The sequence below is a fragment of the Cervus elaphus genome, chromosome 7, assembly GCF_910594005.1.
Source record: "Cervus elaphus chromosome 7, mCerEla1.1, whole genome shotgun sequence".
NCBI classification, from domain to species: Eukaryota; Metazoa; Chordata; class Mammalia; order Artiodactyla; family Cervidae; genus Cervus; species Cervus elaphus.
In genome coordinates this window covers 31,890,056-31,898,951 of record NC_057821.1, presented here as the reverse complement: position 1 = coordinate 31,898,951, position 8,896 = coordinate 31,890,056, and the positions used below count along the sequence as shown (strand labels likewise).

General features: G+C 40.4%; 8 non-coding genes across 8 annotated transcripts; 2 read left to right on the top strand and 6 right to left on the bottom strand.

Annotated features, from left to right (window-relative positions):
- The first annotated feature begins 57 nt into the window (after window positions 1–57).
- On the top strand, window positions 58–129 carry TRNAM-CAU. The gene has a single exon. It is a non-coding gene; the product is annotated as a tRNA-Met (tRNA).
- Window positions 130–1,406: 1,277 nt separating this feature from the next.
- TRNAR-UCG lies at window positions 1,407–1,479 on the top strand. Its single transcript has one exon. It is a non-coding gene; the product is annotated as a tRNA-Arg (tRNA).
- Window positions 1,480–4,353: 2,874 nt separating this feature from the next.
- TRNAS-GCU lies at window positions 4,354–4,435 on the bottom strand. Its single transcript has one exon. It is a non-coding gene; the product is annotated as a tRNA-Ser (tRNA).
- A 1,624-nt stretch (window positions 4,436–6,059) lies between these two features.
- TRNAQ-UUG lies at window positions 6,060–6,131 on the bottom strand. The gene has a single exon. It is a non-coding gene; the product is annotated as a tRNA-Gln (tRNA).
- Window positions 6,132–6,630: 499 nt separating this feature from the next.
- On the bottom strand, window positions 6,631–6,702 carry TRNAQ-UUG. The gene has a single exon. It is a non-coding gene; the product is annotated as a tRNA-Gln (tRNA).
- A 1,078-nt stretch (window positions 6,703–7,780) lies between these two features.
- On the bottom strand, window positions 7,781–7,862 carry TRNAS-UGA. Its single transcript has one exon. It is a non-coding gene; the product is annotated as a tRNA-Ser (tRNA).
- A 445-nt stretch (window positions 7,863–8,307) lies between these two features.
- On the bottom strand, window positions 8,308–8,379 carry TRNAM-CAU. Its single transcript has one exon. It is a non-coding gene; the product is annotated as a tRNA-Met (tRNA).
- Window positions 8,380–8,737: 358 nt separating this feature from the next.
- Window positions 8,738–8,808, bottom strand: TRNAG-GCC. Its single transcript has one exon. It is a non-coding gene; the product is annotated as a tRNA-Gly (tRNA).
- Between the last annotated feature and the right edge of the window lie 88 nt (window positions 8,809–8,896).

Genomic DNA, 8,896 nt, shown 5'->3' with positions numbered 1-8,896 from the left:
AGAGGCGTGCTTCCTAGTACAGTTAAGGGTATTATTAGTAAGCGCTTTACGCCGTAGAGCAGAGTGGCGCAGCGGAAGCGTGCTGGGCCCATAACCCAGAGGTCGATGGATCGAAACCATCCTCTGCTAGGTTGACATTTTTCTGAACTCCCACTAGAAAATACCCTGAAAATGAATGTGAAATCGTTCCCATGATTTCTTCTGTTTGCCAAAGTATCCTTGTTATTATTGTCTCCACTTTTCATGACAGCGTTCATTGTCTTGTGATGCTGACTACTGAATTAAAGAGAGAGCAGGAGTGGAAGCCCAGATCTTGTTATGCTTCCTTCTATTCATAATTCAGAAAGCACTGTTGTTTGTAAGAAATTGAGGCCATTTAGTTAAAGTGACAAACTAAAAATCTCCTGGGCCATTCCTGCGCAGATTCTTTGCAACTACTAGAGTTTTAATCTTCGGAGTAAATAAGTAACAGTTTGAGACAGAGTGCAGAGTTTGGTGACCTTAATTGTACGCTGACCTGAGAAGACCACTTCGACCGCTACTGTAAATGTGTCTCTACCCTCTACCTTCCTTTTCAACCTCTAATAGAACTATTCTCAATGCTTATTTTTTAAATATATGTGTGGACTGTTTTTTTTCCCCTCAGAAAGGATTGTTATTCAGATATTTATGTTACATACTGTGCTAAGAACTAGGAAAACTCATTAAGTAGCCTAAAGAGTAGACATGCTTTTAAAACAATATGTAACTATATATAGTACACGTATGTACAGTACAGATATTTCTTTAAAAGATTGTACACTAAGTGCAACGGGGGAAAGGGAAAATATGTTTCCAGTAGCCCTATGATCACCCAGTAGTTGGTGATTGGCTGGAAGGATTCACATGAATCAAGATATATCCAAGGTTAAAATTTATTACAGCAAAGAAAAAAGTGTAGACACAAAAAGGAAAAGATAAACACAAGCAAATACTACAGAAGCCTTCTTTGTCCTCCATCTTCAAGGATGACACGGACACTCTTGCTTGCTTGAGTGGAAAAGTCATGAAAAGAAAGACACCAATCATGCTCAAAAATCACTTTGGCTGAATTTCCAGGCCAATAATTTTCTCAAAGATAAGATAGAGTCTCCAACAAGGCTGTGTGTACACAACGTTTTGGCATCCTTTATGTGCCATATACTCCCTCCATGGAGTACCCAAGACCGAAATAATTGTCAGTTCTTATCTTTCACAAGGCGGTACTCCTTGGTCCCAAATAACCCCTGTAATCTCGAATTTCCATTTTTCTAAAGACAGGGCGCGGGTGGCGCGGGGACCATTACCTTTTTGCTATCACGCAGCTTTCACGAATCAGGACCAGAAAGAAAATTTACTAAGTGGCTCAAGAACCGTCTCCCCTCGGAGACCACGTGGCCTAACGGATAAGGCGTCTGACTTCGGATCAGAAGATTGAGGGTTCGAATCCCTTCGTGGTTAGTTTTGACTTTTCACTCCTGTAGTAGACTTTAATAGCCATGTCTCCTGGATAGGCTATCGAAAACCCTGTGTTTACTGTGTCTCGAACCTTTTTCTTTCTGCCCTATTTTTAAGAGGTTATTCTCAAAAGCCTTCGGAGAACAAGAGTGAAGAGTGGCTGGAAATCAAAACCCTAACAAAGCTTCCAATAATTTGGGGGCCCTCACGTTCTCCCTAAATTTGGATTTGAGCTCCTGAGTTTCATCTTCACAGACTCAGCTTGTCCTTGAAAAGGGAATTCCGATCTGTAAGTGGAACTCTCTCCAACTGAGCCCCCAGTTGGTAGCACAGGGGGAAACCTGCTGCTTCTCCTTTCCCATGGCTTCCTCCAAAGCCACAACCTCTTCTCTATTAGTTCTGAGTTCCGGCTGCTGGAATCTGTCCCTGGTTTCCACTCTTCTCCTGTCTTTTCCATCTTAACTTCCTTTTTTTCCTTTGGTTTTATTGCCATCAAAAGGATGAGAACAGCTTTTATTCAAACCGAAATTACAGAACAAAATATTAAGGTCATTAAAGAGCTGGACTGTTTGCAAAGTGTGTATGCAAAACAGGAAGGCGGAGAAGATAAGCACACAAAACACACAAAAACTTTTTTCTGTACCTAAATAACTGAATTTAATAGTTAGGATGAAGAAAACTGTTTCCAATGTTGAGTTCTTAGTGAAACATATGATGTTCCCAGATTTAAGTCATATGGAAGCTTAGCTCTTTTCTACTAAACATATTCCTCTTTCTCTCTTTTTGGAAAACAATAGAAGAGATTAGCACATTTAAAATTATCTTTTGCGTGGGGCTCTTTTCGACCCTACAGACTGTAGCCCACCAGGTTCCTCTGTCCGTGGGATTCTCCAGGCAAAAATACTATGGGCTGCCATCTTCCCAACCCAGGGAAGCAGCCTGTGTCTCCTGCTCTTATATTGCACCGGGGGAGCGGGGTTTTTTACCCACTGAGAAGCCCCAAATAATCCTTTAATGTGTATTAAAAGAAGAGACAAATACCCTAGGTATATTCTGCCTGGACAAAGTTTTTTTTCCTCCCATGTCAACATCATGCACACACACACGTATACATACACACGTATACATATACACATATACAGTATCCTGTTATTTTATGGTTATCTGTTGAATGTTTACAGTGTGCAAAGTTGAGGAGACAAGGATCTAAAAGGGTGGTACCCCTACAACCTTATTCTCAAACAAGGTAACATGGGGATGGAGAGGCAAGAGGGCTAAGACTGACTGCTCAGATATCCAATACCTGTGATTATTTGTTGGAGAAAATTCAAAGATACAAAAAAACATATTACCCAATTCCTCAAGGCTCCACTTTGGCCTCCAATCTGAATCATCGTTTTTTCAGTTTTAATTTTCCAAAAAAAATGGGTTATAGTTTGTGAGCCATCTTTGAACCACATGTACCACATAAGCCATATCTTGTAAAATAAAATTCCAAAACAGATTTTACTGCAAAATTTGTACTTCATAGGTCTCAATCCTCATGAGCCTTTGGAAGATCTGCTGGCCTATGACAAGTGTACTTGAGAAGGATTTTCCAAATTTCAAAAATCATAATCCCAGTCACTGGATTTGAACACGTTAGAAAGACCTTATCACCTTAACCTCTTGATCTAAAAGAACTTGGTTCCCATGAACCTTAGTAAGGAAAAGTTGGTTATATGATTTTTCTTTTAACAAGCAATTTGTCTGCTCTCTACCTCGGTTTTCTCATCCGTAAAACAGAGACAGGTGATGGGAGGGAGGGTTTTCCAAAAGATCATCTTTACGGTCCCTTCAAATTTTGTTATTCCACACCATGTACTCAGCCCTTTGCTATAGTTTTCCTGTAAGGTGAAAGAAAAGAGGGGAACAGATGAGATTTTGTGGGATTATGTGCTAAAATTAAGATATAAGTGGCAGAAGATGATCAAAGAAGGAAGGAAACACATAGAGCCTGGAACTCCTGGAAAAGGTCTTTGACTAAATTCATTCATACAAAATACAAAGAGAAGAATGATGCTTTCATTTGAGAATTCACAGAACAGGTTTATTTGATGTGCCTCTTGCAAAAATATTTTGCCACCAAGGAGTAGAGACTTTCCAGGCAGAAGTGACTGCATGAGCAAAAGCAGATCACGTGAACAGTTTCTGCTCCTGAAAGCAGGGACCCGGGGTCAGATAAAGCTAGAGTCTGTCGAAGAGATTGGGGGCGACGGCAGGGCAGGTAGGAAGTGCTGAGGTGTAAGGAGATAGTGCCTTGGACCTGGAAACGTGCTGCCTGGGATTTAAAAGGCAAATATATATATACAAAAACTGCCGAGACAAGGAACCATGGCTGGAGAGCGGTTGGGAGCAGTGAATGAAGAGGATGACCCGTGGTTCTCAGCCCATCAGAGTCACCTGTGGTGCCTGCAACCACAGAGACGTCATCCTCGGGTTTACTGATTCAGCTGTGTCGAAGGTGTGGCGGAAACGGGGACATTTTGAGAAAACTCCTGATAGGTGTAATTTGCTTCCACTGTTTGGAACGCAGGCAGGAAGGAGGCGGCCAGCGGGTTGGGCGGAGTGTTAATAGACAAGGGAACTCAGAAGGGCCGGAATCAGTTTTTGACTCCGGTGGAGAAGCAGGAGAATCGGTGAGCACGCCTGAGCCTGAGCAGAGGCAGCAGTTTCTTAACTCTCTCATCCGCGCGACGCATTTCCTAATCTCTCTATAAAAGGGGTTAAAAACATGCTTTATTGATAGTGGAAGTTACGCAGTAACGGAACACCGATTTATACCTTGTTCACAAGGCACTAAAATCTCACTCCCACACATAGCGGGAGGGGCCAGGACGACGAGGATGGGATTCGAACCCACGCGTGCAGAGCACAATGGATTAGCAGTCCATCGCCTTAACCACTCGGCCACCTCGTCAACCACATGGTTTTCTTCCGATAAAATAATATTTCTCCATACAACAGAGTTCTATTTGTGAAATTACATTATTATTTTTTTAACTAATGAAGAAAATGTCTTTTCTCCCTATAAATGGCCCTCTTGCTTTGATAAAGGAAGAAAAAAATAATAGACCACACTCCAAGAACTAAAGAAAACAGTGTGAAGGATCCTCAAAAGGCTTAAAACTAGATCTATTTTATGATCCAACAACCCCAGTTTTAAGGATTCATCCAAAAGAAAACAGGATATCAAAAATATATCTGCACTCCTATGTTTATTACAACACTGTTTACAATAGTCAAGATATGGGGGGAAATTGTCAGGAAATGAATAAAGAAAATGAGATGTGTATATGTGTGTGTGTGTATGTGTAATGGAATGTTATTCAGCCACAAGAAAGAAGGAAACTCTACCATTCAAGACAACATGGACCTTGAAGATGTTATGCTAAGTGAGATAAGACATACAAAGAAAGACAAATACTGTATGATATCACTTATAATATCTAAGAATACGTTACCTTACATGGTAAGCTAAGAATATGTTACCTTACATGGTAAAAGAGATTTTGCAGATATGATTAAATTGAGGATTTCAAGATGGAAGAGTATCCTGGCTTATCCAAGTGGACCCAAAGGAGAATCAGATTCAATAGTAGGAAATGTGAATGCAGAACCAAGAGGCAATGCATGGAAGAGGCCATTAAAATTGAAAAAAGCAAGGAAATATTCTTGAAGTCTCTTGAAATATTCTTCATTGAAGTCTCCAGAAGAAACAGCCCTTCTGATGCCTTGATTTTAGACTTCTGAACTCCAGAACTGTTAGAAAGTAAATTTGTGTTGTTTTAAGTAACTAAATTGGTGGTCATTTGCTACAACAGCAATAGGAAATTAATGCAGAGGTTCTAAAGCACTTCCATGACTGGGGCTTAATAGGCAGGAAGAACTTTGCAGAACTTTTTCTAGAATGCCAGAGGCATTTGTGGGGACTCTTATTTGATGTCACTGAGAGTAGTGGAGGACACATGCTTCAATTGTGGTGAGAAAGTCAACAGAAGGAATTTAGAGTCCCACTGACAGCTGATATTGTTGTATTCAAAGACCAGAGGGTTAACCACTTCACCATGGGACCTTGATATAAGTAACCTTCACAGAAAGATTTGTATCCTGGTCAGTTGATCTTTAAAAGGCTTCAGCATAGATTCTATGGGAACATTCAGAGACAGCCTCCTGTAAAGAGACAGTGGAGGCTCTCAGATGACTGATAGCTTAGAATCTTTTTCTATGTTTTGGACATTTTCTGGTCTGTGTGCAGAGTTTTGCAGCCTACAGAGCATTTGCCTGAGCTCCGGAGGAGAAAAGGGTCACAGGTGGGGCCTGTCTTCTGGGACTTCTATAAAGGCCTCTGATAATATGAACTCTTAATCACTCAGGTACACTTACAAATCTGACCCACTTCGTAGGAATCCCAGAAGAAAGTAAGGAAGGATGCTTCTCCGGAGAAGGATGCCTGAGTGGGAAGGTTATGCCTGAAAACCGACGTATACATTATCAATTTGAGGCAAACCAAGAGAAAATTGGCTGGCCACCAAAACTAAGGTAGGTCCCACCGAGATTTGAACTCGGATCACTGGATTCAAAGTCCAGAGTGCTAACCATTACACCATGGGGCCACCACAACCTTGTACCTGCTGGAAGATTTCTGAATATTCATTGACGAGCCTGTGCTTCTCTTCAGGATTTTGTGAACTATGATTTTTATTTTAAAAATATTTATAAAGAATCAGTTGTATACCAGTCAGCAGAGGATCCGAGTGAAATGCAACGACCAAGGGTCACAGGCACTACAAATTTCTCAGGGCCCAGTTCATATTAAAAACTGATGGAATTCGAACCCAGAACTGAGGTCAGGGGTATAAAACGCGAATAGTCAAGCAGACGGCAATCTAAATTACTACAATCTGAGGGGATTCTGTGGTCCAGAGAAGGAAATAGAGGAGAAGAAGACGACAGATACGAAATCTCAGATGAAAGGATAGAGAAAGTTGTTCTGCAGGACATTGCCTCCTAGCTGACAGGGATGGGGTGGCTAGCCTCGCAAGCGATTAGTTGTCTGGCCTCCTCGAGGTACCACAGTGATTGAAGAGATGGGGAGGGAAGGCACTAAAAGTTAGGTCCCACCGAGATTTGAACTCGGATCGCTGGATTCAAAGTCCAGAGTGCTAACCATTACACCATGGGGCCACCACATGCTCCTTGAGACAAGCAGTTAGGAATGTGGCTGTAGTGTGTCACATGCACTTTATTCTGATGATTTCCGTCTTGGATGAATGAAGGCCTCATTATCAGTGCTCCGCAATGCGAAAAGCATAACAGAGCTCACTTTGCTTCCAGTTTTTCTCAGAGTTCACGTAGGGTTTGAGTACCTGCCTTACTTGCAAGATCAAAATTGCACTCACTGAATTTCTGACCTGGGCCATGAATGTCTATATATGGTGTCTGCACTTAAAAATTCCATAGGACACGTGTGAATATAGAAAAAGAAGAAAAACGCTCAAGATAAGTTAGGAAATTATTGGTATTTTGAGATTAAGGAAAAACTTTTGGAGTATTTTTACATCCTTCTTTTTGCTTATCTGCATGTCCTAATAGATCGATTGCAAGTTTAATACAAGTTGAATTTTTGTTATATTCATTCTTATTTCTGTTGCATATACTGTGTGCGTATGTCTTAAAAAGAGTTTTAGCAAGTGAAACAGTTTTTGGTGTGTTTGGGTGTTTTGGGTTTTTTTAATAAAATTTAGCCAAAATCTGAAAACAGCTTTGAATATTCTTCAACAGGTACATCCTCCCTACAATCTGGCCTACTAAATGGAATGATAAGAGGGCTCCAGAAGGAAATGGAAATTTCTGTTTGAAATCCTGTTCTGAAACGTCAAAATATTCACGAGTAGAATAGTGATGCCTTGGATATACCCAAATTCTTGGAAGTTCATTAAGGGGAAAAAGAGGCAAGTGAGGATCGAAAGTCAGACCTGAACTGAATTTAATTTCGGGAGATAGTAATTCAAAATGAATTAATGCCTAAGCTTTAAAAAAAAAAAAAAAAAACATATTTATAATGGTCTCAGAAATCCCTAGCGTTTACCAAAGTAAATTTCAAAGATTTTCTCTACAGACAGTTATACTAGGGGACTAAAATTTCCTCCATCCAATTTTATGGAGAAAGATAATAATAATCAGGTAAACTATTTCGTGTTAAGTTTCCACAGTTGGAACTTGGACCTGGAGAGAGGGCAAAAAAAAAAAAAAAAAAAAGTTACGTAGCCGGCAGGATTCGAACCTGCGCGGGGAGACCCCAATGGATTTCAAGTCCATCGCCTTAACCACTCGGCCACGACTACATAACTGATTAGATTGTCTAGATATATTCCCATGAGGAATATCTTGCCTGTTACAAATCTTTCATTTTAACAGCTGTTCTGGAATGCCTGTCACCATGATAAAAAATATCAACAATTTGAAGATTGAGATGTTGGTTACAGACCTTATCACAAAATGTAACCTTTGTCTGACGGGCAAGATACCAGAGATCTTAACGAAGCTCACATTCCAATTCCTACGAGGTGTAGTGGTCCCAAAATCTGAGAGATCAAATTCCAACAGATTTACCGGACATAAAGAATAAGATTTTCCCCCGTTAAAAATGGGAAAGAGGTATTTCTAACAAGCAGCTTTAGGGATTCTTACACATCCAGAGCTAGTCCACAGCTAGATGTGATAGTCTGTTGTAAATAGCATTCAGTCCCTTTTAAGATCAGGTTTCAATCAACAAAAACGAACAAGAAGTAGCAGAGGATGGTTTCGATCCATCGACCTCTGGGTTATGGGCCCAGCACGCTTCCGCTGCGCCACTCTGCTAACACGTGCCCTATGTTTTTTAATTCATTTTCAAGGGAATAAATTCTGGCACTTTCCTAGAGTTAAGATATTGTGAATATTTTTCTAAAGCTGCTTCGAAGAATAGGAATACTGCATATATGTCTGTACGTGGCCACATTCCACCTCCAAATACCACCGACTCAGAAATCACCTTCTAAAGACTACTTCTATCAACTGAGGTTTGCTTGGTTGTTGGAAAACCAAATGCATGCCAATAGGTATAATTTATAAAATTGAAATTGTAAATTTACAATGGTGAAACTGTAAATTACGAGAAGTGCACTTACCTTAAAATATTTTTTGTTTGTGGCTTTTCAGGGAAAAGAACAGACTTGCTTGCATTGGCCGGGAATCGAACCCGGGCCTCCCGCGTGGCAGGCGAGAATTCTACCACTGAACCACCAATGCCTCAACGAGTTCAATGCTCTTTATTTGTATTCATATAATTATGTTATTCCTAAATTCTTAGGAAAATAACGAGGATGTGTATTTTTCT